We start from the raw sequence: 27,377 nt of genomic DNA on the forward strand, positions 1-27,377 counted from the left end.
GTACTCTCAGATCTGCATTTGGATGCTAAGACTTTTTGGGTATAAAATTGTTCTCCCCACTTGGGCTTGTGTGGCCGATAACAAAGGGGCACCCTAAATTCTTGAGCAGATTATACTCTTATAGCCTCCCTCACCCAATGTGCAATGTCCTTGGGACTTTTCAAATATAAGAACCTAGGGAAGGACCAGCATTGTGGTGCAATACACTATACCATGGCAATGCGGGCATCCCATATTGGATCACCAGTTGAAATCTTAAAAGTTCTGCTTTGAATCCAGTTCCATGTTAATACAGCTGGAAAGACAGCAGAAGATGCCCAGGTACTTGGGTTCCTGCCACCTATTGGGGAGATAAGATGCAATTTGGGGCTCCTGGCTTCGGACTGGTCCACTCTGCTCATTTGGGGAGTGAGCCAGAGGTGACAGACCAATGTCTTTCTCTCCACTCTCTTCTCCTACCACTTGTTCTTTCTAATAAATACATAAATAAATCTTAAAACAACTCATGAAAAAATAACACCCCCTTTTTGGTGTGTATGGGTGTACAGATATATTTATATAGACATTTTGTTCTACAGGGGAAAAACTTTAAGGGGCTAATCAGAAGCACAGTGTGGTTCAGTATATTTAATGAAGCCATCATCCTTCTCATGTGTATGCCCTCTAAACATCAAAAGTGTATCTATTACTGTTAACACAATAACAGCAGGAGCAAGAGTGATTGTCACACAGGTTTGAAGGTCTTCCCATCACCTGCAAGGTAACACTCAATGGTCTGGAGAGGCACACAGGCCTTCCATAATGTGGTTCTCACTTGCCCCATCACCCTTTACTCAGCCATCGATGTGCAGCTTGCTGACTGGCTGGTCGTGGCTTGGAATTTAATGTAAAAATTAGCAATATTTATCAAGCTAGACACTCTGAGAAATCACAGTAGCCAAGTCTGATTATTCTTTTCTGGAGCTTTCTTTTATAGCAGGTGTTGACAGAGGGAAGGAAGAGGAGGCCAGAAAGCAGGATAAAAATAGTGATAGTATTAGGAGGTTGAGAGTTCTCCTTTAGGCTGAGTGATGCAGAAAGCCTCTCTTGAGAAAGAAACATTTAGGTAGAGTCTCTGGAGGCGAGGGCCCAAGCCATGAGGAAGGAGATTGGGAATAATGAAAGAGTGCCTGGAGCCCAAGTCCCTGTGGCTACCATAAAGAGGGAAAGTGAGGCAGAGAGGAATGCAGAGGCTACCTCCTGTAGCCTTGGAGGTTATAGTAGGAACATTCGTTTTTACTCCAAGATGGGAAACCATTGGAAGATTTTAAATGGAAGAGTGACGTGATTTGCCTTATTTCTTAAAAGAGCATTTTTGTTTCTCTTTGTTAACCAGACCTAAGGGAGACAAGGGTGGAGGCAGAGACACCAGTTAAGAAGCTACTGCAGTAATTCAGGTGAGAAATGATCGTGGCTTCGAACAGGTTGGTAGCACCATAGGTAGTGAGAAAAGGTGGACTCAATCCTTCTGTATATGTGTACAAGAATATATATTTATATATAGTATATTGTGCATAATGTCTATAAATATATATGTATGACTTTCTGCTTTGAAACCTACATTGAAAGTAGGAAATTAGAATGTTGTAGGAAAAAGCAAAATCATAAATTCCTCATTACCCAGCTTCAACCACTCTCTACTCATGAACGCTTCCTTTGCTGAAGTACCAATATTTGCTTATCTTGACTATTGTGAAGCACAGCATGTCATATTTCAATATGTTCCTAAATTATAGGAGTTTCTTTTACAAACACAATACCCTCATCTAAAATACAAACAGTCCTTAATATCATTGAATATCCAGTCTGCTTAAATTTTCCTAGTTCCTTTAAGTGGAAATTTTACTTACTATTTTCTCTTTACAGTTTTCTTTATGACTTTTTTTGAGTCAGGGTCCAAAGAACATTCATTCACTGAAGTTGATTGACACACCTCTTGAATTTTTAAAAATTGTTTTTGCGCACTCTCATTCTTGTTCAAGAAACAAGGTCATCCCAAAGTCTGGATTTTGTTGACTGCATCGCTTGGGAAGAATTTAACCTATTCCTCTGTCTCTTGTGATCAAATCTAGAGATTTTTTTTAACAGATATTAGATTTATTAGATTTATGTTACCTTTTTTTGCAAGACTCTCCTTGCATTTTGTTTTCCCATTGGGGATAAAGGATGTGTAGTTGTTGCTGTTGTTGTGGTCATTGCTTAGTTTTGTTATTTTATTAGTCTTTGCAGGTGATAGATTCTGCATTCATTCTTTTTTTTACATTTTATTATTATTATTATTATTATCATTTTATGATTACAGTTCCATAGGCTCCTGGCATTTCCCTTATCCCCTCCCCAATTCCCTCCCCTAGTCCCTCTATATCATTACTAACATATAGTTCTTCATACACAATCATATGTCCATCATTGCGGGCATGGACAATGGCAGAGAGTCCAGCATCCTATTGTCAAGATATAGTGAACAGTTTCATCATAAGTCCATCTTTGTCTGGAAGTAGAAATGCATACTACATTGTATCCTCAAATCTGAATGTTAGTCTCCATTTCACAGCTACTGTACATCCCCTTAAATGAAGAGTCATAATACACAATCAGCAATAGAAAGAAAAATAGAAATTTACAATGCCATGAAGTTAAATGATATGTTTACTAGATATGACAGTCTCCATTACACAGTTACTGTACATCCCCTTAAATGAAAAGTCATAATACGCAATCAACAATAGAAAGAAAAATAGAAATTTACAATGCCATGAAGTTAAATGACACGTTACTAGAAATGACAGTCTCCATTACACAGCTACTCTACATCCCCTTAAGTGAAAAGCCACGAAACAAAATCAACATCAGGAAGAAAAAAGAAATTAACACCACGAAGAAGTTAAATAACATGCTACTAAATGACTAACATGTAGTTGAAGAAATGAAAATCAAGAACTTTCTTGCAGAAAATGATGCTAGTGTATGACCTACGAGTCATTGAATGATTTAATCAAAAGAAAGTGTTTTGAAGAGATGAAACTAACAGAAAACATCAAAATCCATGCAATATAGTTTCCGCTGATTTTTGTTGGTGAAGTGTGTCTCTTCTAGACAAAAAATAGATGGGTTTTGTTTTTTTAATCCAGTCTACTAATTTGTGATGTTTGAGTGAGCTTAAGCCATTTACGTTCAGAATTTAATACGTATGGATGGTTTTTTGGTTCTGTCATTTTAGGAATGGGTTGTTCATTGATTTAGTCTTCTGTTGTCATTTTACTGGGATGTTCTTCCCATTTGCCTTTGGTTTTGGTAGGTGTTATTCCTCTTCTCTGTCAAGGGAACATCTTGAAGTATCCTTTGTAGGGCAGGTTTGGAAGAGGCAAATTCTTTTAACTTTTCTTTACTGTGGAAGAATTTTATTTCATCTTCAAAGACAAAAGAAAGCTTTGCTGGATATGTTATCGTAGGCCGACAATTTTTTTCTTGTAGAATCTGGAATATGTCACTCCATTCTCTTCTTGCCTGTAGAGTTTCCTGTGAGAGATCTCCTGTGAGTTTAATTGGCATTCCTTTATATGCCAATTGATTTTTTTCATGTGTACATTTAAGGATCTTTTCCTTATGTTCAATCACCAAGAGAGCTTGGTGATCATGTGTCTTGGTGAAGACTGCTTTTGATCAAGCCTGTAGGGAGTTCTGTGCCCCTCCTGGATCTTGTTTCCCAATTCTTTCTCCAGATTAGGGAAATTTTCCTTTATTATTTCATTAAATATATTTGCAAACTCAGCTTCTCTTTCTGCACCTTCTGCTACTCCCATAACTCTTATATTTGGTCTCTTAATAATGTCTTACAATTCTTGAATACTTTTTTTGGCCTGATCCAGCTCTGCTTCCAGCTTTTTGTTTGCTTCCCCTGATGACAGGAAATATCTTCCAATTCTGAGATTCTTTCTTCTGCTTGTTTCATTCTATTTTGGAGATTCTCCATTGTACTTTTAATTTGCTCTACTGTGTCCTTAATTTCTGATATGTCAGCCTTGATTTGCTTTATTGCTTCCTTAAATTCTTTGAACTCTTGTATGTGCTTCTCATTGTTGACCAGAAGCTTTAAAATGAGTGTTATGGATTCTATGTCCCCCAATTTCTAGATGTCTTCCTCAGTTAACTCAGTTACCATGCTGAGGTTGGCATAGGGTTTTGCTCCTTTGCAGGGGAGTTTTCAGTAATATTCATTGTGCCTTTGTCTCGTCTTTTGCTCTTGATTATTGTACTTCTGGTTAGCAGAGTCTTCTCCTTGGGGCAGGTTTCTAAGCTGTGTCACCCACAGGTCTACAATGTGATTTTACTTATTGCGGTTGGTACACAGCTCTTTGCTTGCAGCCACTTTTGTCACAATCTCCAGCGAGTTCCAGGTCTGCGTTCTTGTGTTAGATTTCCACTGTGGTCTCCATAGCCCCAGCTCCTGGCTCACCATTCTCTCCTCCTCCTGTGATACCGTGCTGAGGCTGCACCATTGTCTCTGCAACCTTTCTCCCACTTTCGGTTGGAGCAGGTCCCAGGATTAGGGAGACACCAGGTGTCCTCTATAATTAGGTTGTTGGTGGCGCTGATCTTGTCGGAACCTGTTGGACATTAGGTCTGGGTGCCACACGGACCTATTTTGACCCGTACGATGCCACAGTCAGCATTATTTTCCTGTGGGACCAGTGCAATCTACGGAACTCAGTGAGTTCTCGCGAGATCAGCACATGCGCAGTTCACTGTTGTCCCTGCAGTCCCAAAGCTGTTGCCACAGTGTACCAAATGGCACCTGATGTACCACCACTACAGTTCTTGATCTGCTGGCTGTCAGATCTGAGGGCTACTCAAACCTATCTTGGGTGGAGCCTGTAGAATGCCACATCATTGCAGTTCACTGAGTCAGAAATGAGTTCACTCCCAGCGCAGGGTATGCTCAGTCCTTTCCTTTGCCTTTGCCTTCTAACGCAAAATGGTGCCCAATTCAGCTCTAGGGGGCTGACTGAGCCGTGAAATCCACTCTGTTCTCACACTGTCCATCTGGGATCTGCTGTTCTGTCTTGCTCCTGGTCAAATCATATGGACCAGCACGACGGACAGTTCTGTGTCTGGGTTTACCTCCCAAACTCTCAGTGAAAGTCCCTTCCCACCTGGTTGCTGGTGTAGTTCCGGCTGCTGGTGGAGTTCAGGCTGCTGTTAGCTGAATGTCACTGGAGTTTCAGTCACTGCAATACCACACTGTTGTGTCTGCTGCTTTCCTGTGTGTGTCAGTCTCCAGGTACCCCTCTGCTGTTTTCTGTGCTTTCCTGTTTCCTGGAATGTGTCTTCTCTGCTTCATTCTGATTAAATGTTTTTCCATCCATTTAAACGTGTCCTTACCCTATTCTGCCATCTTGATTCCTCCCATTCATTCTTTATAGCCAGAATACTTGGAGTAGAAGCTGCCTTCTTGAGATCTTTGATGATCCTACAATTCGGACAGCAAAGGCAGGGGGAAATCTTGCTCTCGCTGTTGGTTTTCAAAAATAAATAAATGGTTTCCCTAGTCCCCCCAAGAGTGATTAATGCCCTTTTATCTTTATCTTACTGTTGAGCTTAGGTTTTAAAACACACATTTCTATTTTAGCCCACTACTGTTACTTTATTTACAGAAGCTCCAATGGACCCAGCTTTGGCTGGTGGCAACCTCTTTCTTGGTCTCTTGAGTCCTTGTTACTCAGAGCACTTGCCTTTGATCCTGTCATTGCTTTCTGGCAACAGGGCTCATCTCATGCATTTTCAGCATGGATTTTACACTCAGCCACCTTGCAGAAGTGTCCTGTTTCTGTTGGAGAGAAGTGGTACTTCAAGATCACAGTCTTGGGCTGAGAGGTGCCCTCTGCTCCTGGGTTGGTCTTTGTGTCTCGGTCTTTTCAACAGACAGATCTAAAACCAAATTTTTTTAAAGAAAGCACTCACTGGAGTTGTCATGAAACTGCTTGCCTAAGATCTGGTTCTCAGCAATGCTGCTGTAATTACCTATTTTATGTCATAATATATAGTCAGAATAATACCGATACTACTGCAAACAGATTTAGTTTGTTTATGTGAACCAGATGGAGAGTGATGGAATATATTTCACTCAAAGAAGTTACTAGAGGAAAAAAATCTGATTATAGTATCGGTTTGCTACATAGTTGAGTTTATCTGTTTCATTTTACTTTCTCTTTTTTGGGGTTAGTTGAAATCATGCAGATTATTCACATAGTTCCAAGTTGAAATCAATTTTTATTTGAAGAAACCAGTTGTTTTCTGTCCCCTCTTCCTTGTTACCTCCTTTGTAGTAACTCTTTTAAGCTATGCATTTTTTAGACAATTTGTAAATATGAATGTATATAGATCTATCCGTTCCCCACCATTTTCCTTCTTCTCTTAGAGACTAGCTTCTGAATAAAGTCTAAAGGTAGGAATATAGTATTATCTGACACATTGCAAGTGAGGTATGAGAATAAAGTCAAGTTTGACTCTGAAGGGTATAGCCTGGTCAGTCGATGGGACAGAACCCAGCTTTTAGTGTCCCTCCTGCTATCTGTGCATATGGCCCAAGTGACAGGCCGTCATTCATCTCTGTGAACTCTATTCTGCTTTCCTTGTCCTCAAATGCTCTCTAGTGGTACTCTGTTAGCAACACCATCCTTCCCATGTGATGTTACCCACTTCTGTGTTTGTGTTTGTGTTTGCCAGTCAATAGACTGCAAGTGACTAGACATGAGGGATCATGTTTTCCTCTGCCCTGCCATTACAGATGTCATAATCATCCATGCATCAGGAGTTCAGTAGGTGCAGGAGTAAGTAAACAGGCCAGGCTGTTCTACATAGTTATCTCTTTGTAATATCACAACAAGATGGATGTTGTGGATCCCTTTTACCCATGAAGTAATAAGCACAGGAAAATTTTTAGCTCTTTATCTAAAGAAACAGCTAGTAAATGCTGAGCTGGAGTTTGGACCCAGGTCCATCTGACACCAAGGCCACACAGCCACAGCTGCCTATGATCTCACTCAATAGTTATGTAAGTCTACCTATGTTTTACCTCTGTCACCTCAATAGTTAGGCTCTATAAACTTGTTCCCACATCCACAAAATACATTTAATAACAATAGAGACCTCATCAAGTTGTAAGGCATTTAGAATATTCCTGGTACACAGCAGGCACTGACATACCAGCCGACTTTAGTTACTATTTTAATGTACTTTTAGAGGTTTATTTATTTACTTATTTGAATGGTGGACTATCTCCCATCCTGTGGTTCAGTCTAACAAGTGACTGCAACAGCCCCAGCTGGTGACTGAAGCTAGGAGCTACAAACTGCAGGTAGATCTCACACATGGATAGGAAGAGAGAAAGTATTTGGGCTGTCCTCTACTGTTCCCCCAAGATGCATTAGTAAGGAGCTGATTGGAAGTGGAGCAGCCAGGAGTCGAACCAGTGCTCATTTGAGGTGCCTCAATGCTGGCCTCTGCCTCTTTGTTCTTCTAAGGAAGAGACATTATCCTGGAAGAGGTGCACTGGCACTTGAAGGTGAAATTCAGTGACTATTCTCATGGATCATATAATACAGATTCCCAAATGTCTGGGAGGGAGGAAATTCCACATATGGAGAAGTGCTGAATGAAGGCATGATGGTTTTGTTCTTGTTTTGTCTCATGGTACTTGGTGAGTCCAGGTTTCCTCCCTGATCAAAGGGATAATCGTGATTGCTAAAGGAAGAGCTGAGCACCATTAGGACATAGTCACTTCCACTGTCTGGGCCATTCCCGAGCTTCACTTGTGTATGCAGTATTGTCAGAAGCATCAAAACTTTTTCTCAAATAGGGAGATGAAAACGGTGATGGTGCAGGGGCATGCAATTTAGAGCCACACCAATCTGGATCATATTTTGCCCCTACTGTTTGTTAGACAGGTGATTGTTATCTCATCTTTTTACTCAACTTCCGTATACTCCTCATAGAATGGGCATGGTAATATTCACTTCAGCAGTTTATTATAAGGATTCTTTGTGATAACATGTATTCAGCACCTGGCAGGTACTGTTTGGTAGAGGGTATCTCTTCTGTGTCTCCCTCACTCCATTCTGCCTCTAATCAGTGAGGTAGCATGGTATGGGACTGAAGCGTACTGTACCACTCCCTGTTACCAGAAGCTCTGGAGGGGTGATGTGAAATCCTGCTGTCAGGGATCTTGATTTGGTAAAAGCCTGAAAATCTGTTTCTAACAGGCATCCCAGGTTATTTGGATGTAGTGACCTGGCTGTTTCAATGTCAGGCTGGCTGGAGTCAGATCCGGCATTTCATCTTGGCACCTGCTGGCACCACTGTGGCCAGGCTTCTCATCTTGGGCAGGTTATATAACCTTGTTGAGCCTCATTTCTGCATCAGCGGAGTGGGACTGACTTGGCCTTTTCTGCAGGGTCATTTTAAGAGTGAAGTGAAGTGGTGTGTGGGAAAGTCAGGTGTAGAGTGGGAGACCAGTGATAGTTTGTGTCCTCAGGGCTGCCGTGTCTGCTTATACGGTTGTGCTCCACTCAGCCTTTTGTCCATGGGTGGAATAGGCACTGATAGTAGACATGCAAAGGCTGTATCGCTCTCTTATGGAATGTACAAAGGTTTTGTGTAAGCCAGCTTTAGTCTTGCCTTCCTCTTTTAAAAGAAAGAATCCAAGCCTTTGGCCCATTCTGACCATTCTTTAGGTTTTGCAGAGACCCTAGGATTCATAATGGAAAACCACCTGCTCTTAGTCTCACCTGCCCTCTTTTACCGGGAGCCTTTTTGTGGTTGCCCAGTGCCTGCCTTTGAAACATCAAAGCCTTTGGGCTCTGATCATGTTACCTGCCAGTTCAAAGGCAACAAGAGAGGCCAGATGCTACTAATGACTTACCAGCTCTTTCAGGCAGGGCCTCCTTACAGAAAGACAGCTGGGACCCTGGATTAGTAAGTGCTAATGTGTTTTTCTGCCTCAAAGGAATTCCACAATAGGCAGATTTCCAAAGTCTGTAGCATGGTTCTTTGGGGAAGAGGAAGAGCATATTTGCAGTTGTGTTCTTTGGGCTCTTGCCCTCTCCCTGCCTGTGCTCTGCTGCCTCCCCTGGAATGCTGTGCATGTGCACAGTGAAGATGAAATCAAAGTCTCAGCAGCTGCTGACCTGAAGACCGTGAGCCTGCGGGGTGCGTGGGATTGGGCAGCATGAAGAGGCTAATTTAGGAGACAGTGTCTTGAGCCACTGCTGCCATCCCTTTGTGAGACCAGGTCCACATGGGGGATCACCATCTTAGCTGGACTGTGGTTTCTCTCTCATGCTTGTTAAGTCTTCATTAATTTCTGCCTTCGTAGCAACTGCTGCCTAGCAGTTTGCACCTGCTGGGTGTCTGATTTAAAAAAAAATCTTTAGATCATACACAGAGCAGATGTCAGGCCAGGTCCTGGTTTTTCTGTTATCCAGCAGAGCTTTTGGGTTTGACTATTTCCTTTATATTTTAACTTTCAAACAAATACACAGGAGGCAGAAAATGTCATGTGAAGAACACAGATGTCTTTTTTTAAACATTTAACAGCTTATACAAATATTTTGTCAATCTCTTCATATATGTTATATACATTATACATATATATTTTTTGTGTACATTAAGTATGTAAAGGTGAGCTATTAGTATCATATCATGAGATTCATGACAAGAATCATGCATTGAGGAGGGAAGGGTATATTATATAAGGCAGAAATAATATGACGTTCACACATTTTATTATACATAATATTTGTGTACACTATATATATATTTTCACATATGAGAAAAACACATTATTTGTCTTTCTGTGTCTGGCTTGTTTCGCTTAGCATAATCTCTGGTTCTATCTATTTTGCTGTAAATGTCAAGAGTTTTTTCTTTTTAAAAATAGATTTATTTTTATTTAATTAAAATTTTATTAATTTGAAAGGCTGAGTGACAGAAACAGAGGTGTGTGTATGTGTGTATATAATTTTTTCTGTCCTCTGATTCATCCCATAAAAGATCACAGTGGCTGGAGCTGGGGCAGGCTGAAGCTAGGGGCCAAGAACTCCTTCTGGATCTCCTATGTGGCCCAACTTAGGTCATCTTCTGCTCCTTTCTCAGGCACATCATTCAGGATCTGGTTTGGCAGTGGAACAACCAAGATTCAAGTTCATACTCCAAGATGAAATGCCCATGTCACAAGTGGTAGCTTAATACAATGTTCCACAATGCCAGCCTCAAGATTCCATTCTTTTTATGGCTGAGTAATATTCCACCACATGTTTTCTTTATTCGGTCATTGGTTGACAGACATCTAGTTTGATTTAATATCTTTGCCATTGTGAATTGGCCTGCAGATATCATATTTCATATGCTGATTTAATTTCCTTTGGATATCTTCCCAGAAGTGGGATAGCTGGGTCATATGGTAGATCTATTTTTAATTTTTGGAGGAATCTGCATACTGGGTTCCATAATGAGTATACTGATTTGCATTTCCACCAACAGTGTGTTAAAGTTCTTTTTATCTGTATCCTTGGCAGCATTTATTATTTTTTTTCTGATTTTTGGGTAATAGCCATTCTCACTGGAGGAAGATTGTGCTTTTTATTTTTATTTTCCTGATGGCAAGTGATCCTGAGCATTTTTTCTTGTGTTTCTTGGCCATTTCTGTGTGTTCTTTTGAAAAATGTGAATCAGATCCAAAGACAGCCTTGATTCTGTGGCATGGATTTTTGCCATGAATTCTACTATGGATTAAATGTTTGTACCTTCCTCTCCTAAATTCCCATGGTAAGACCTAATCGTGTTAGTACTTAGAAGTGGGGTGTTTGGGAGGTGATAAGATCCTGAGGACAGGAGGCTCATGAAGAGCACTTGTGAGAAGGACTCCAGGTAGTAGCTTGCTTCTAGTACTGTGTGAGGACCCAAGGAGTCGGTCATCATCTGTGAACCAAGGATTAATTGATCCTCACCAAGTATAGAACCTGCTGGCACCTTGGTTTTGTACTTTTCAGCCTCCAGGACCATGAGAAATGGTTTGCTGTTATTTATAACTCATTGAATTTATAGTATTTTGTTAATAGTAATCCAAGTAGACCAAGAGAGGTCCTTGGTTTGCTCATCTGTGAGAGGGGTGTAGTTGAATTATCTGGTAACATAGTTGGGAGGATTAAAGAAAATATAGATATAAAACATACAGTCCATTTCTTAGCTTTAGGAAGGTGGTTTAATAAATGATAACTCTTCCTGTGACCACCTTCTTGTTCTTCCAGTTGCTATTGGTATAAGGTGGATTAGAGCTCTTGGTCTCTGGACAGATGCAATTCAGTTCAATTAAGTGGTTTTTTTTTTATTTGACTGTTTTTACTCTGGTCAGTAGGATGAAAGGTGCTTGACACAGATGTAAATTATATACCATCTTCTCACTAAGCTCACCTTACTAACTCTCAATCGACTTTACCTTGCAACTAGCATACCTGCACCCTTCCCTGTAAATACCTTTGTTCCTTCTTTTGAAGGTTAATTTGGCCTTCAATGCCTTTGGGAGTTGAGGACCACTCACGTTTCAAGTTTAATATTTCCCCCCATTCCCTGTACTTGTGGTGAGGAAAATGTCTTAGTTCTGGTATGAGCTGTAGTTGGTGTCTTATACACAATGCCCTTTTTGTTGGAAGAATTCCCCATCATTCTTCTCTGTCGTAGAGACTGTGATCACTGCTGAATCTCAGTTTGATGAGGATTTATACATGTCTGTCTTTATCCTGAAATCAGATAAAACCTCCATGACCAGACACAGGCAATAGGAGAGACTTATTGGAATCTGCTTTGGCCAAATGCCAGGTAGATGCAGAAGCTGCTTTGATATCAGGGTCCCCTGGGTGTACAGTGGTTTTTGTGCCACTTGTGACACAATTTCTGCAGCCAGTCATGGTGTAGCCTGCAGTGGAGAAGTTGCACAGCTCTTCCATCTTTTAGGCTCCTTATGATAATGGATGAGGAGAAAGAGATGAAGATGGAGTGATGATCATGGCTGCTTCCTGTTAAGCATTGTGTGTTAAGCACTGTGTGTCCTGTTGAGTACGCATGCACGCACTACTTAGCAAGTATTATCTCAAAATTGAGGTGTCAGAGATTATATATCATACTTGAGCATATGGAAGACAGAGGGTGGCTGAGACATTGGTGATGACTCCTCCGAAGTATGACTTCAGCCATTTCTCACAGGCAGTTAGAGTTCAGGAAATTGGCAATTATCTGTCTCCTCAGCAACAACCAGTATTTGATTTAGTTGTCATTGGTTATCTCCATGCAGGTGAAGAAACAAGTCACAGAAAATCTAATCCAGCTGGCAATGCTGTGCCTAGAATTCAATTAAGTTTATGGTTTGTTCTGAGGTTGAGGTCATGTCATTAATCTTGCTTTCATTTTAGGACTTCCACTGTCATGATTTACGGTGATGCCCAGCCTGTTTTGTCAGGATTATTGCAGCATAGTCAAGCAAGAAATATAGCAGAGCAGCTAGGTAATGTGGTAGTCAGGGAGGAACTCTAGTCCTGCACTTGGTCAGGCTGGGTATGAACATGTGTGGGTTCCCATCTGGAGACCTATCCTGGATAGCTGCTTTCTGTACAGTGCAGATCTACATATGATCAAAATTTCCAAACAAAGACATCTGAGTCCCAGTTGCTCACCTGTTGTGAACAGCGTTGTTATTAATTCAGCACTACCACATAACCTCTACTTCAAGTTATCATTTAGTAAGTTATCAGTGTAGATGATGAATTAGGTCTTTGTGATGACTATGAGGCAGGTGTCACAGGCTTTCTCTTTCCTCTGAATTATTGACAGGATGTGGCAGTCATTTCTCTGTTTCTTTCCCTTTCATGTGGTTTATTTGTTTTCTAATAGAATCTCCCCACTTTCCCAGATAGGAACAAGAAGGTAAGTGTGTGTCAGTAAACACGAGTTATTGATGGTTGCTTCCTTGGTGACATGATTGTCCTGATCTCATTTAAGCCTCATCACCTACATGGAAGGGGGACATTACCTGTTCCTATCTTACAGTTGAGGAGACTGATGCTTGGATTAATTAAGCTGTTAAATGGGTGGTAAGGAAGCAGAGTCATGAATCCAGGAGTATTCCTTTCATTATGCAGATCCCAAGTGCTTTTTTCCATTCTTGGTTCTCTAGGAATGTTTTTTGTTAAGATTGTTTGGGAAAAAGTAATACATGGAGAGGTTTTTTTTTTTTTTTTTTTTTTTTTGAGTGGCACTGGTGTGAAAACAGAGTAGGAACTAATTTATTCTGTCTAGCAGGTAATGGTTTGCCTCTGATCTTTGGGAGTTAGCCTGGATTGGCTATATTTCCCATGTATGGCAGTACAGAAACCAGCATCTCTCATGAACTTTCAATTTGTTGTGCTTGTTTTTCTTATGTGAGGGTGTGTGGTCAGACATTCATGAAAATGTCTCTGTATGTGAAGCCCATTCCAGAGGCTGGGTTCACAGCTGGCAATACCTTGCCCTCAGACCAGGGAAACAGATGAATAGCAGGTTCTGTTTGGCCCAAGGTAGCAGATTTTCCTCTGAATAATTGTTTTAATTTTCTTTTTTTTTTTTTTTTTCGGTCCTAGACTCACCTTTAGAGCACATCTGTGTCTCTTGTTCAGATAATATTTAGATGTGCCTTCAGTCTGAGTTCCTTAGCCTCAGTGGACATTTCTGTGCTTGCCATGTCTACAGAGTCTTCTACAAATGTGCTCGTTTGATAGATACTGAAGACTGCCTTGGAATTTCCTTCGGGTGCCCTGGGCATATTTCTTTTGAAATAGAACCTGAAGATGTGTTATTCCCTGGGTAAATCCACTTACTTGAGGCAGTGTTGATGTGCTCAGCAAAAATACATCTTGGAAATCTGCTGATATCTGCCGTGTGTGTGTGTGTGTGTGTGTGTGTGTGAGATTGGGGGGAATTTGTTGTATCAGTGTTAGGACCAAATCCTGTGAGCAGTTTTGCAGAGAGGTTGGTGACAGTTCTCACCCTGAAGCCTTCTGGGATCTGAGGACTGTTCTGTGTCCAGTTCCTTCTACCCTCCTTCAACACACCATATACATCTTCTCTGTTCCAGAGAGCTGACACACTGTAAGATCCTGGTTCTAGAGTGTTCCATGGTTAACACCTTAATCATGTTACTGTCTTAGAGCCTCCCTGCTTCCCCCCTTGTTGAGCGGAGAAGCATGATTTTCAACTTTCATGGTCACTAGTACAGCTGCAGCTTCTTTTCCTTAAGCCTGATATGCCTGTTAGCCCATTTCCATCCAGACTGCGTTTCAGATACTACCTCCTCCATACAGCAGTCTTCTTGCCTCTGGAAAGAAACTCCTCTGAACTCCCATCTGTGTTATATGTACTTTATAATACTTGATGTGTCTGACCAGTAAAAATAATCAGCTAATAATTATGAGGCAATGAGAGATGTTAGTAAAAAATGTTACTGACTTTGGAGACTAGTTATAATCCGTTATTGTGTTGTGTATGCTATAAGAGGCCCAATCTGATTTTCTTCTTGATTTTCAGTTTTCTTCCCTTCATCCCCAAATCTGTCCTCTTTTCTGCTAATGTTCTTGATAAGTCCATAAATATATTCATTGCACATTAATCAATGAGTTTTGTATTATGTATAATGTGTACTATCATATATTAAATATGAAATACTGTGGAATAAAATATAATGTATATATGTATGTATAATGTGTGTATATTCCAAGTAAGAATAGGAATTCACGTCTCCGTCTTGTGCCATATTTCTTCCTTTCATCCCTATTGCTTCAACCCAGAATCGCACACATGCACACATATACACACACACAGAAATTTTCCTGACCGGTTTCACTTCCAGCTTCAAAATCCTAGGAATGTTTATTGCATGTATTGGTTGATCCTCAATAGTATATGGTTACAATGGCAAGTCTACTCTGGTGTTTTGCAAGTAATTTATCCTAGTCCCCTACTTTGTAATACAATATAGTTTTAAGAGAAAATGACCAGCGAATGGATAGCATTTTGTGTTGATTTACATGTTTATTTTATATTTTCCATCCTAGGCTCCATTTAAGAGTATGTCAAAAGGGCCATAGTTTTTAAAGTTTGAGTAAGTATTTGTTCTTTGTTCTGCCACTTACCAAGAAGCTAGGTGACATGAACCTTACTTTTTTATTTTATTTTATTTTAAATGATGTTTACATAGTTGATCAGGGTGGGAAGTATCCAGGGTTAGGGAGAAGTGGGTGTGATCATTGTTTCCAAGCTTTCTAATTTTTCCTCCCGTTTCTAGGGGGAGGTAGGGACGGGAGTTAGGTCTTACCCAGCCTCCCAAACATCACAGGAGCACAGTGGCGCATGTGCCACAAGTTCTGCCCAGGTGGAAGTGATAGTTTTGAAATGCTGTCAATCTTGCTGATCTACGCATGAGAAGTTCCTTCCAATGTCCATTGAGCCTTCATTTCTTTATATACCTTTAGACATCTCAGTGATTCTGCGATAATGCCCAGAAATATGTGTTTTTTTTAACCTTTTGGAATTTGTTTAGACTTATTTTATACTTTAGCAGATGTTCACACTTGATAAGTTATTGCCTGTGGTATTCTGTAAATGTCAATTAGGGAAATGTTATTTGTATTATCTGTGATTTGAATGTGTGTTCCCTCTAAAACTTGTGCTGAAGCTTAATTTCTGTTGTGGTTGGTAGATTAAGAGGTGTGGCTCTGTGGTATAGTGGGAGAAGCCATACCTGTGACACTAGCTTCCCATGTGGGTGCCGGTTTGTGTCCTAGCTGCACCACTTCTGAACCAGTTCCTTGCTAATGGCTTAGGAAAGCAATAGAAGATGGCCCATGTGTTTGGGCCACTGCTTGCCATGTGAGGTAAAGCTCCTGGCTTCAGGCTGGTCCAGCACTGGCGGTTGCAGCCTTCTGGAAGACCATTCTCTCTTTGCCCTTTGCTCTGTAACTCTGACTTTCTAGTAAGTAAATAACTAAGTAAGTAAATAAATAAATATTTTCAACAGAAAAGTAAATGGGGCCTTTTGGGAAGTAATTAGGCCATGGACATACGTGTTTTCTTTGAATGCTGTTTTACATGGTTGTTTATTTCTGATCCTTTTACTTGAATCTGTCTTGTGACTTATGATTAAAATGCATGCTTTGTAAATAGCATATAGCTTGGTCTTTTTTTTTGTCCAGCTTGAAATCTCTGACTTAAACATAGCACTTGTTTACATTTAATGTAATTGTTCATATGGTTAAGATTAAATGTAGTATCTTGATACTTCTAATTATCCTGTGTTTATTTCTTTTTTTTTGTATTTTTGGGATTAACTATAAAATTTTGAGATTAACTATAAATTTTAATTATAGGGAATTTGGACTATATATATGGTATGTGTTTTCCTCATGGATTATAGTATAATTCTCTCATCACTGAATATATAGAATAAAATGAAAGCATAATATATCTGTAATATAGATATATCTCCTTCCTATCTTTTATGTCTTTTGTTATGTATTTTGCATCTATGTTACAACCCTGTAATTCAATGATTATTTTTGCTTTTCAGAAATATTTATGACTTCTGATACTGCTCATTCTGTTCTTTAGATCCATATTTCCATCTGGTAACATTTCCTTTAAACCTCAGCTATTCATGTATTTCTTGTAGTACAAAGTCAAGTGGCAACAAATTCTTGTACTTTTTGTCCATCTAAAATTTTTTTAGAGATATTTTCTGTCTGCAAAGCTTTTGGTTGATACGTTTCCACTCTGTCCCCCAAGGTGCTCTAATGATTCCATTCTGTTGCCTTATGGCCTTCATTGCTTCTCTTGAGGAGTTAGTTCACTGTTACTCTGTTGTTCCTCTTCATTTAATGTATCATTTTCCATTATCTGCTGCTAAGCGCTGCTCCATATTCATGGTTTCAGCTGTTTGATTTTAATGTGTCTAAGGTAGTTCTTTGTGTATTCAGCCTGTTTGACATTTGCTGAGTTACTTGGACATGTAAAAATAGTTCTTACACAGGCATGGTATTGCTTCCCTAAAACACATCTGGCAGTGTCAGGAGATATCTTTTGTCGAGGGATGGGATTGGGGAAAATATTACTGCATCTGATCAATGAAGACTGGGCTGGAAACAGAACAGACCCAGCAATTACAATCACCAGCTGATTGGGGCAATGGACTGTGCCGGGCCCTGTACCGGCAAGTACACACAAGAATCTGCTCTGGGATCACCTCAGACGAAGTTTCTTTTGGAATCTCCCCAGTCAAACTGCCAGTCTAAGAATCCTAACCATGAAGAGAAGTGCAGGTTCCATGGTCTGCCTTGGAGTGCAAGTGCCAGAGCTGAGCCTCTTCAGAGGCTCAGACGGAGCAGTGGACAGCATAAGCCGGTGCACATGGAGGATGTGGCAGCTATCGGAACCTGCAGAGGATACCTGGCATCACAACAGAAGACAGAACAAATCAATCAGCTGCCCCAGCCATGTGTTGGCAGTGAAAAACTGGGCAAACGGAGACTCTAAGATGGACTATGTCAATCAGTGGATTCTGTAGCGACTCCATCATGCTTGGAATGGTGAGATTGGCAGCAATTCATAACTGTTGAACTATCAAATCCACTTGAGCAAGACCCTCGGAGCATACCCCACATCTGGGACCTGGGTTGGGTGGGAGACTGGGTGGGGCTTCTCCCTTTATCTCCCCTTTTACCCCAAATGCAGAAAAAAAAAGAGAATGTGGAAATAATCGTCTTACCTACTTTCCTGTAGCCCTTGGAACTTTGTACCCTAATTAACTATGTAAAGATCGTTAAAATAAATTTTAAAAATATGGGCCTGGCAGCGTGGCCTAGTGGCTAAAGTCCTCTCCTTGAAAGCCCCGGGATCCCATATGGGCACCGGTTCTAATCCCAGCAGCTCCACTTCCCATCCAGCTCCCTGCTTGTGGCCTGGGAAAGCAGTTGAGGACAGCCCAATGCACTGGGACCCTGCACCCGCGTGGGAGACCCGGAAGAGGTTCCAGGTTCCTGGCTTTGGATCGGCGTGCATCGGTCCGTTGCAGCTCACTTGGGGAGTGAATCATCGGACGGAAGATCTTCCTCTCTGTCTCTCCTCCTCTGTGTATATCTGGCTGTAATAAAATGAATAAATCTTTGAAAAAAAATTCTACAATGATGATTACTGCATAAAAGAATTATCCATCCATCAATGTTGATAGTGCTAAATGCAAATAAATAAATAAATAAATAAATAAATATGGGCAAGAGCCAAGTGATTCTTCTAGTTCTTTTGTGTTAGTGGCAGGGATCCAAGCACTTGTGCGATCTTTTGCTGCTCTTCTTGGGCCATTAGCACGGAGCTGGATTGGAAGTAGAACAACCAGGATACAAATTGGTGCCAATATGGGATTCTGGTGTTGCACGCTTTACAAGCTATGCTACAACATTGGCCCTTATACTTTTTTTTAAAGACCATATGTTGCATATATTGTGATGATACTTTGCAGGAAGTCTGGATTGTCATTTTCCTTTAAACTATGTTGTCTTTCATGCTAGTAAGCAGTTAAATTACTGATGTATCCTGATTCTGTTAAGCTTGCCTTCATTCTTTGCTAAGATGGATGTATTATGGGGCCCAGTGCCATGACGTAGCGGCTAAAGTCCTCACTTTGAACACACCGGGGTCCCTTATGGGCGCTGGTTCTAATCCAGGTAGCTCCACTTCCCATCCAGCTCCCTGCTGTGGCCTGAGAGGGCAGTCAAGGATGGCCCAAAGTTTGGGTTCCTGCACCCGCTTGGGAGGCCTGGCTCTTGGCTTTGGATCAGTGCAGCAGCGGCCATTGCAGTCACTTGGGGAGTGAACCATCAACAGATGGAAGATCTTTCTGTCTCTCCTCCTCTCTGTATATCTGACTTTGCAATAAAAATGAAGAAATCTTAAAAAAAGATGGTTATATTATGGTTTTAAGCAGATCCTAGTTCACAGCCTTTACAGATGTTGTCTTTATTCATAGTGTAGATATAGTCTTTCTGATGCAGGAACAATCAGTGATTGCACTTCTGATGAAGTTTTCAGCTCTGCCATAGACAGTTTCTTCGAGGCTGCATGAAGTCTTCTTCCAACTCTTCTCAGTCTGGGCCTCAGCCAAGAATTCACAGTGAATTTCCATGGATGCTTCTGTCTCCTTTTCTTCCTGTTCACTCTTCCTCCCCACACAGTGCTGGTACTGCTTTCTATTTCTTTTTGCATCCTATAACATGGCTTGCCTTTTGTGTTTTTGATTCTCACTTCCACACCTAAGCAACATCACTGTTCTCTTTGGGCTCCAACTCCCTGTGTGGTAGCAGGAAAGTACCCATAGGCAGACAACTGGTGCAACTTCCTCACCTGGTGTGACTTCCTTTCAAAGATACAGCCTTTTTTAGCCTGTTTTTTTTTATTAATTACATTGCATTATGTGACACAGTTTCATAGGCTGTGGGATTCCCCCAACCCCTCCCCATAACCCTCCCCCCATGGTGGATTCCTCCACCTTGTTGCAATACCACAGTTTAAATTCAGTTGAGATTCTTTCTTTGCAAACATATACCAAGCATAGAGTCCAGCATCTTATTGTCCAGATAAATTCAACAGTTTCTTGGGGAGACCGTCTCTGGTCTGAATGTAGAGCCAGCAGAGTATCATCCCGATCAATTAAAAGCCCCAAAATAACATCAACAACAATTTACAACATTATGGAATTAATTGACATGGTATTGAGTAACCAACATGTTAAAAAAAATGTAAGTTCTTAACCACATCCTGTGACTACTTCATTGACATTTCAGTTTTAGTTTATATACTACTGACTTATATACACCTTAAAATGGCTATAGGGTACTATTCAGCTGTCTCGTGTCTATTTTCATTTTAGTATTTAGCAGTTTATAGTGTTGAAGCATAATTTTGCTGAACTTGGCAGATTTTAGGATAGTCTAAACTGGGTTATAACTCTAACAAGGCATATGTCAACAATTGAGATGCAGAACAGTTTTAGGAGGGGTGTGCAGAGAAATCTTCAATACCTTAGTGGGGAGTAACTAATCTTTGTGTCCTACCTAGCAAGGTATATGTGAATCCACGCTGACCATTTCGTCTGGTTCTAAGCTTTTCTTGTTGTTCTCTGTCTATTCTACATTTTTTTTCTTTTTTGGGGGTGGGGCTGGGAGAGGCTATGAAGCAACCCTGATGGTCATTGCAAGAGAGTGTGGGGATCCAAAGTTGGAACTAAGTAAGGACCAGAGAAAGCTCCTCTCCCTAGTCCCGAAGGAAGTTTACTGTTTTTCTGTTTCTGCATACTGCTCAGGGCTCCTGGCTGTTGTTCCGATGACCTTGGATCCTGCAAGGAAGGATTTGGGCTTCTTCCATCCCATGTGGTAGATCCAAATGGGGGTGGGTAATCTCAGAGTTCTCAGCCTCAGAAGGCACTCCAATTCCTCATGGTCTCCTTGGCAGTTGGGATGTAGTCCTTGGTGCCCATACTGATAATCCTTGGTGAGGATCTGGGAGTCTTTAGGGTTGGGATACAAGCCTCCTCCTGTCCACCTGCTCCACTCTGGGTTCCCCCACCCCTCTGTGCATATGACCTCCTGTTAAAAGGTCGTCAGGATTGCTCCTGATTGCCCCTATATGTCTTTAGCCTGGTTTTAAATACCTGAATACAAATGTTTCATACATTTCATACATTTTTTCCAGTGTATCTTGTAAGATTCAAGTCAATTTACTCTACCATGGTCAGAAGTGGAAATCAGGAACATTTTTTTTCAAAGATTTATTCATTTTATTACAGCCAGATATACACAGAGGAGGAGAGACAGAGAGGAAGATCTTCCGTCCGATGATTCACTCCCCAAGTGAGCCGCAACGGGTCGATGCGCGCTGATTCAAAGCCGGGAACCTGGAACCTCTTCCGGGTCTCCCACGCGGGTGCAGGGTCCCAGTGCATTGGGCTGTCCTCAACTGCTTTCCCAGGCCACAAGCAGGGAGCTGGATGGGAAGTGGAGCTGCTGGGATTAGAACCGGTGCCCATATGGGATCCCGGGGCTTTCAAGGAGAGGACTTTAGCCACTAGGCCACGCCGCCGGGCCCAGAAACATGTTTTTTTTAAGTGAGAAACGAAGATGACTCTGAAGCCATGGTTGGTAGATCACATTTTAGAAATACTGATATAAATTGTCCAAAATAGATGAGAAGTTTTGACAGTTTTGTGAGGGATTGTCAGGGGATCCTTATTCTCCAGATCTAGGTATTTTGTACTGAGTGAAGTGTAAAGGATCCTCTTCTGAGTTTTCTGTGTGTGTGTGGGGGGGTGGGGTGTGAGGGAGATCCCTCTGAGCATGCTGTGTTTATGTGTGTGTAATTGCTGCAGAGCTGAGTTAGAACAGAATTCTGCTTCACAGCTGAATCCTTGATTACATACAAGAATACATAAATGCATATATATGTGTATACAAATACACCTATGTGTTAAACTTGGAAACTTTTTGCATTTTAGTTTTTATACATATTGATAAAATTGTTTTTTTAAGCTAATAATGCCAGTGATTTGGGGAAGTCGTTTTATCTTCTTGTTGTGCCCAATTGAGACATAGGAGATTTTTGCATATATGCCACTAGGTATAAAGTGCTGTGAGTCGGGGTAGTTTCTTAGATGGTCTGAGGAGAGCTGCTACTTCCATGACTGCATGGACCTGGCTTGCATGATAAAAAGAAAAAGTTTGAATCTTTCTCTTTTTTTTTTAAGATTTATTTATTTTATTTGAAAGGCAGATGTACATAGAGGAGGAGAGACAGAGAAGAAGATCTTCCGTCTGATGATTCACTCCCCAAGTGGGAGCAAACAGCCAGTGCTGCACCGATCCGAAGCCAGGATCCAGGAACTTCTTTCTGGGTCTCCCAGACAGGTGCACGGTCCCAAGGCCTTGGACCATCCTCGACTGCCTTCCTAGGCCACAGGCAGGGAGCTGGATGGGAAGTGGAACTGCCGGGATTAGAACCAGTGCCCATATGGGATCCCGGTGCGTTCAAGGCGAGGACCTTAACCATTACGCTATCACACCAGGCCCAAAAAGTTTGAATCTTGACATAAACAGGCACTTGTATAAATCCCAGCTAATTAGCTCTCTCTCTTTTTTTTAAAGATTTTATTATTATTGGAAAGCCGGATATACAGAGAGGAGGAGAGACAGAGAGGAAGATCTTCCATCTGATGGTTCACTCCCCAAGTGAGCCGCAACGGGCCGATGCGCACCGATCCGATGCCGGGAACCAGGAACCTCTTCCGGGTCTCCCACGCGGGTGCAGGGTCCCAATGCATTGGGCCGTCCTCAACTGCTTTCCCAGGCCACAAGCAGGGAGCTGGATGGGAAGTGGAGCTGGCTGGATTAGAACCGGCGCCCATATGGGATCCCGGGGTGTTCAAGGCGAGGAGGACTTTAGCCGCTAGGCCACGCCGCCGGGCCCTAATTAGCTCTTGATGAATGGATTTTCTTCTTTAATATTCAGTTTCCTTAGCTGAAACATTTGAGAAAATCTACCTTTTGGTCTTTTTGTGTGATCTTCTACATTGCTAGCCTACTCACCAGCCTACAGTAAGTTTACATCTGGTGAGGCTGTATACATATATACACGTAGCATTTAGTGTATGGCACATATTATGCTTATATCTACCCTCATTGTATAAACAACAAGTGTCTGTCCACAGTAGCTTCTGTTCTCTTGGGAGCAACAATTCTCTAAAAAGTTGGCTTGCAATGCCACCTCTGGGATTTCATCTGAAAGCTAAGAGAAAACAATCTTGTTCGAAGGGGAGTGGCCTGAGAAACTCCAAAGCAGTATTTGTGTAACAAGCTTAGTGGGTTTCTAAGATTCTACCTGTCTGTGGAGGTTATTGAGAACAACTGATGGAGTTCTGTCAGTAACCCATTAGGATAACTGTGTCTCAATTAAATGAAACTAAATGTTGAAAAGATTTTTGGGCTTATTTCTTTTCTTAGAGTTGTCTATACTTCCTTGCCCCCACTTTTGTCCATTATGGACAGATTGGATAACAGTGAGATTTTCTGTGATGCAGGCAGCAAGGATAGTAATTAAGGAGGAAATGCCATAGTCCATTTTATGTAATTTAAGTACTGATACACTTGTTAGAGAAGGGAGAAAAAATAAGTTGATGGTCCCTCACTTCCTGGAGGGACCATGTGGTAGGCCTATGTATTTTTTCAGATTTCAGTTGAGGATCGTGACTTCTTTAAATAGATCTGGCTATTGGATATCATAATGTTGAACCTTGTCATCTGGCCTATGGTTTGGCAGTTTATTTTCCTAGTACATCATAAATATTTAGGATATGAGCTAAATCGAATTAGGTTAATACCCATGCACTGTTTTATATGGGAATTTACTGGATGGGATTTAGGTCAGAAAGTATTACATCCTTTTGATAATCATGGAGAAATAAAACATGCTATATCTATTTTGTCAGCATTTCCCTTATATGAACAGCCTGTTAATGGATGGGTACCTTGCTTTTTTATGCAGAGTCAATTGTGGTCTTATTATATGGAGTCACTTTTGGTTTTAAAGTAGTCATCACTTCACTGCCATTCCTCGTTCTTTCTGCTCTTACCTTTTTTTTAAACCTCATGTTGATCATTTTGGGAATGAGGAGATAGTTTTAGTTTCTTCCTTAACCACTCTTATCTGCTTGAAGATAGAAATTTCACCCTGGTCCTCTCACCAAACATCAGTCTTCTGTACAATAAAGCTTTTGTTGCATTTCATGCAATTCCTGTCTCTTTGGCCCGTAGGCTCAGTGGATGCTGCAGTCAAGAATCCAGAGAAGTACTAGGAGACAGCGAAGCTTCTTGTCACGTTGACTGCCCAGAGCTGAGCAAAGCCCAGGCCTCTGTTAAGATTGATCTGCTTGGTGCTCAGCGCCATCCTGCCATCTGCTCTCCGATTCTTGTCTTCCAGAGTAGCCCTGTTTCATACATATATTTTGAGTATTGCTGCATGTCACATGCTGTACTAAGAAATGTCAGGGGTCATGATGTTTCTTGTTACTGAAGATCCCAGTTCAATGTTAGAGTAAAGGGAAGCAGACTGTATTAGCTGTTAATTCTAATACAGGTCAGGGTATTCTGGATTTTAGGATTGAGGTTTGAGATGAAAAGAGAAAAAGGGAGGATGAGAGGAAAGTCCTTCATGAGAGAATGCAGTGGGTGGGGGGGTGGATAAGAAAGAGCAGAAGCGTTAGCTCCAACCACACTTGGTTCATTTTCATTCTGCCACAATTCTTACAAAAATTCAGCAAGTCTGATTTTCCTCAGTGAGACTCTCACTTGATACCCTGCTGAGCATATGTCATAGTGTGTTATGACGATTCCTTAGGTTAGACTCTGTGTTTAGTAGATGACCTTGGGCCCAGCACTGTGTTGCAGTAGGTGAAAGTAGGCAGCCTCTATATCTGAGTGCCCATTCCAGTCCTGGCTGTTCTGCTTCTAATCCAACTTCTGCTATTATGCATCAGGTGATGACCCAAATACTTGGGCCCCAGCCACCCATGTGAGAGAGCTGAATGGAGTTCCTGGCTCCTGATTTCAGCCTAGCTCAGCCCTAGACTTTGTAGCCATTTGAGGAGTAGGCCAACAGGTGACAGATTCCACCACCCCCCTCAACTCTGTCTCTCTTTTTCTGCCTCTCTCTTTCTTTTTAAAAGATTTCTGTACTTTTATTGGAAAGGCAGATTTGCAAAGAGGAGGAGAGACAGAGAGAAGATCTTCCATCCGTTGATTCACTTCCCAAGTGGCCACAACAGCTGGAGCAGTGCTGATTGGAAGCCAGGAGACCTGAGCCTCTTCTGGGTCTCCCACGCGGGTGCAGGGTCCCAAGGCTTTGGGCCTCCCTTGACTGCTTTCCCAGGCCACAAGCAGAGACCTGGATGGGAAGCAGAGCCACCGGGATTAGAACTGGTATAGGATCCTGGCACGTTCAAGGCGAGGGCTTTAGCCACTAGGCTACTGCGCCGGGCCCTTTCTGCCTCTCTTTTAAGTTTGTCTTTCAAATACATAAATAAGTAAATCTCAAACAAAAAAGGTGGTCTTCATACAATAATTATTTTAAACATTGGGGAGTTGGGGAATCATCTCATTCATTCCTAGAATTTTATATTATTTGAGACTCTGCTTTTATAATTCTCTCATGGCTGTACAGCTTGGGAAAGAGCTGGAAGTACAGCCCTGTAGTCTAGCACTGTTCCTACCTAACACCTGAAAAAATGAGTCCAGATTTTAAAATGGTATCTCTAGTGATAGTAAAATATTTAATATAATTTATGTAAATTATAGTATAATGTATGTGATAGTATAATTTATGTGAATTTTATGTGTATATGTGTAAATTTTATGTGTATATGTGTAAGATATAAAGTATAGCCCCATTTGTTCTATGGATAAGCAAATCTGCACAAGCACCTGTGCTATGTCTATGAAATGATAAAATTCACAGCACAAATTACTTGCCACTGCAGTTTTCAGTGCTTCTTGTTGACTTTTAGACATTGTTGAGGGTGTTCTCACCAAACCAATCATCCCCATATCCGAGAAAGGTTTGACATAGAGGATGACAAGATTCTTTCAATAGCAGATTCTTCCAACGACGTTCTCATTGAAGAGATTATCATAGGATATCCTGTTCACTTCAGCGAGGGTTGAGCCTGCTGTTAACCTGTAGAGCTGGGAGGTTCTTGGATGCTCATGCTTCCCTCCTTGCCTGGATGCATGCAGCCTGAATCAGTGGCATCCTCTGCCCCGTGGCCCACGTCTGCCAGGGCTGGGCTCCTCAGGAGTGCTGGTGGACACTACATGTGCCTCAGGTTCTGCTGCCTAGACTGCTGAGCGCAGCCAGACCTGTCCATGCCCAGGGTCGCTGACATGCAGTAGAACAAGGAGATTGTGTTTGCAGTAGCTCCAATGACTTGCCAGATAGTGTCACAATCTAAATCCTGCAATACTTCTGCTCCTTGGGAATCTGAATATTTGTCCTGCAAATAGCTCATAATAGCGTTCCCACCCCAGGCACCAGATCTCTTCAGCATGGGGGGTGGGAGCCTGAGAGCTATCTGAACATTCACCTTTGTTAAACACTGAATCCAAACTCCCCAAACTGGCAGGTTTATACTCATGGGAGCTGAAAGTTCCTGTGAGATTCTGCCCATATATCCCATCTGGCTTTGTCAGCTCTGAAGCTGAGCGGTGCGGCGTGTTTTGGCTGAGGCTGCTTAACTTTGCTGGAGGCAGCATTTTTCATGGATTTATCTTTTTCATCCTCACAGCCACATGATAACTGTCATTTATTAAGTGCTCACAGCATACCAGACTCAATGTAAGAGTTTTAAAAAATCCTCCCTACAGTCCTGTGTGATATTCTATTAATGTTTCTATTCTGCAGATAAGGAAATTCAGACTTTCACCCTTTTTTTTGGGCTGTATATCTTGCAAGTAGTGAAACAGGATCCAAGCCAGCCCTGGTGATGTAAAGTCTGCATTTAACACTGATGGCTTTGTCCCATGCTAACTCCTTGTTTGGCATAGTGAGTGTTGATGTTTTTGCTTATGTTTATCTCAGTGAGATATTTATTTCAAGTTGTAGTCTCAGGCGTTTCCTGGTAAGCAGTTTGTGAACTCTTTTACTGTGGGAGTTGAATTTCTTAAGAGTCAAAGTTTTTGAGTATTTAAAAATACCTCACAACTTTAAGACTAGAATAATCTCGATCTCATTTGATTCCATTAACATTATAACACAATAGTTTTTGTTTTTAATTAGCTAAGGTTATAGGCGAAAAGGTGACCTAGACGAATGTAACAACATGCTCAACATCAAATAGCTTTAAATTTAAAAAAAAATTATTTTTTTTGAAGAGGCAGAGACAGAACACGTGAGACCTCCCATCTAACAATCCACTTTTCAAATGTCCACAGTGGCTGGGGCTGGGCAAAGCTGGGGCTGGGCAAAGCTGGGGCTGAGCAAAGCTGGGGCTGGGCAAAGCTGGGGCGTGCAACTGCATCTAGACCCCCATCTGAATGGCATGGATCCAGTAACTTGAGCCCTCGCCTGCTGCCTTTTAGGTTCTGTGTTAACAGGGAACTGTAATCAGAAGCAGAGTCAGGATTCACATTCAGATGTTCCAATATAGAATGCAAACATTTTTTAAAAAG

At 41.4% G+C, this 27,377-nt stretch overlaps 1 protein-coding gene across 2 annotated transcripts in view; it reads left to right on the forward strand.

Moving 5' to 3' along the window:
* The window catches only part of DNAJC6 (DnaJ heat shock protein family (Hsp40) member C6), a 151,292-nt gene that overhangs the window by 73,932 nt on the left and 49,983 nt on the right, over nt 1–27,377 (forward strand). The window contains exon 1 of one of the 2 annotated variants that reach the window (XM_058657579.1): nt 1,389–1,436. The exons of the other annotated variant lie outside the window; for it this stretch is intronic. The gene's annotated coding sequence lies outside the window, so the exon portion shown is untranslated. Of the gene's footprint in view, nt 1–1,388; nt 1,437–27,377 lie in introns of those variants that run through there. 2 annotated transcript variants of the gene reach the window in all.

The sequence above is a fragment of the Ochotona princeps genome, chromosome 2 (assembly GCF_030435755.1).
Source record: "Ochotona princeps isolate mOchPri1 chromosome 2, mOchPri1.hap1, whole genome shotgun sequence".
NCBI lineage: Eukaryota > Metazoa > Chordata > Mammalia > Lagomorpha > Ochotonidae > Ochotona > Ochotona princeps.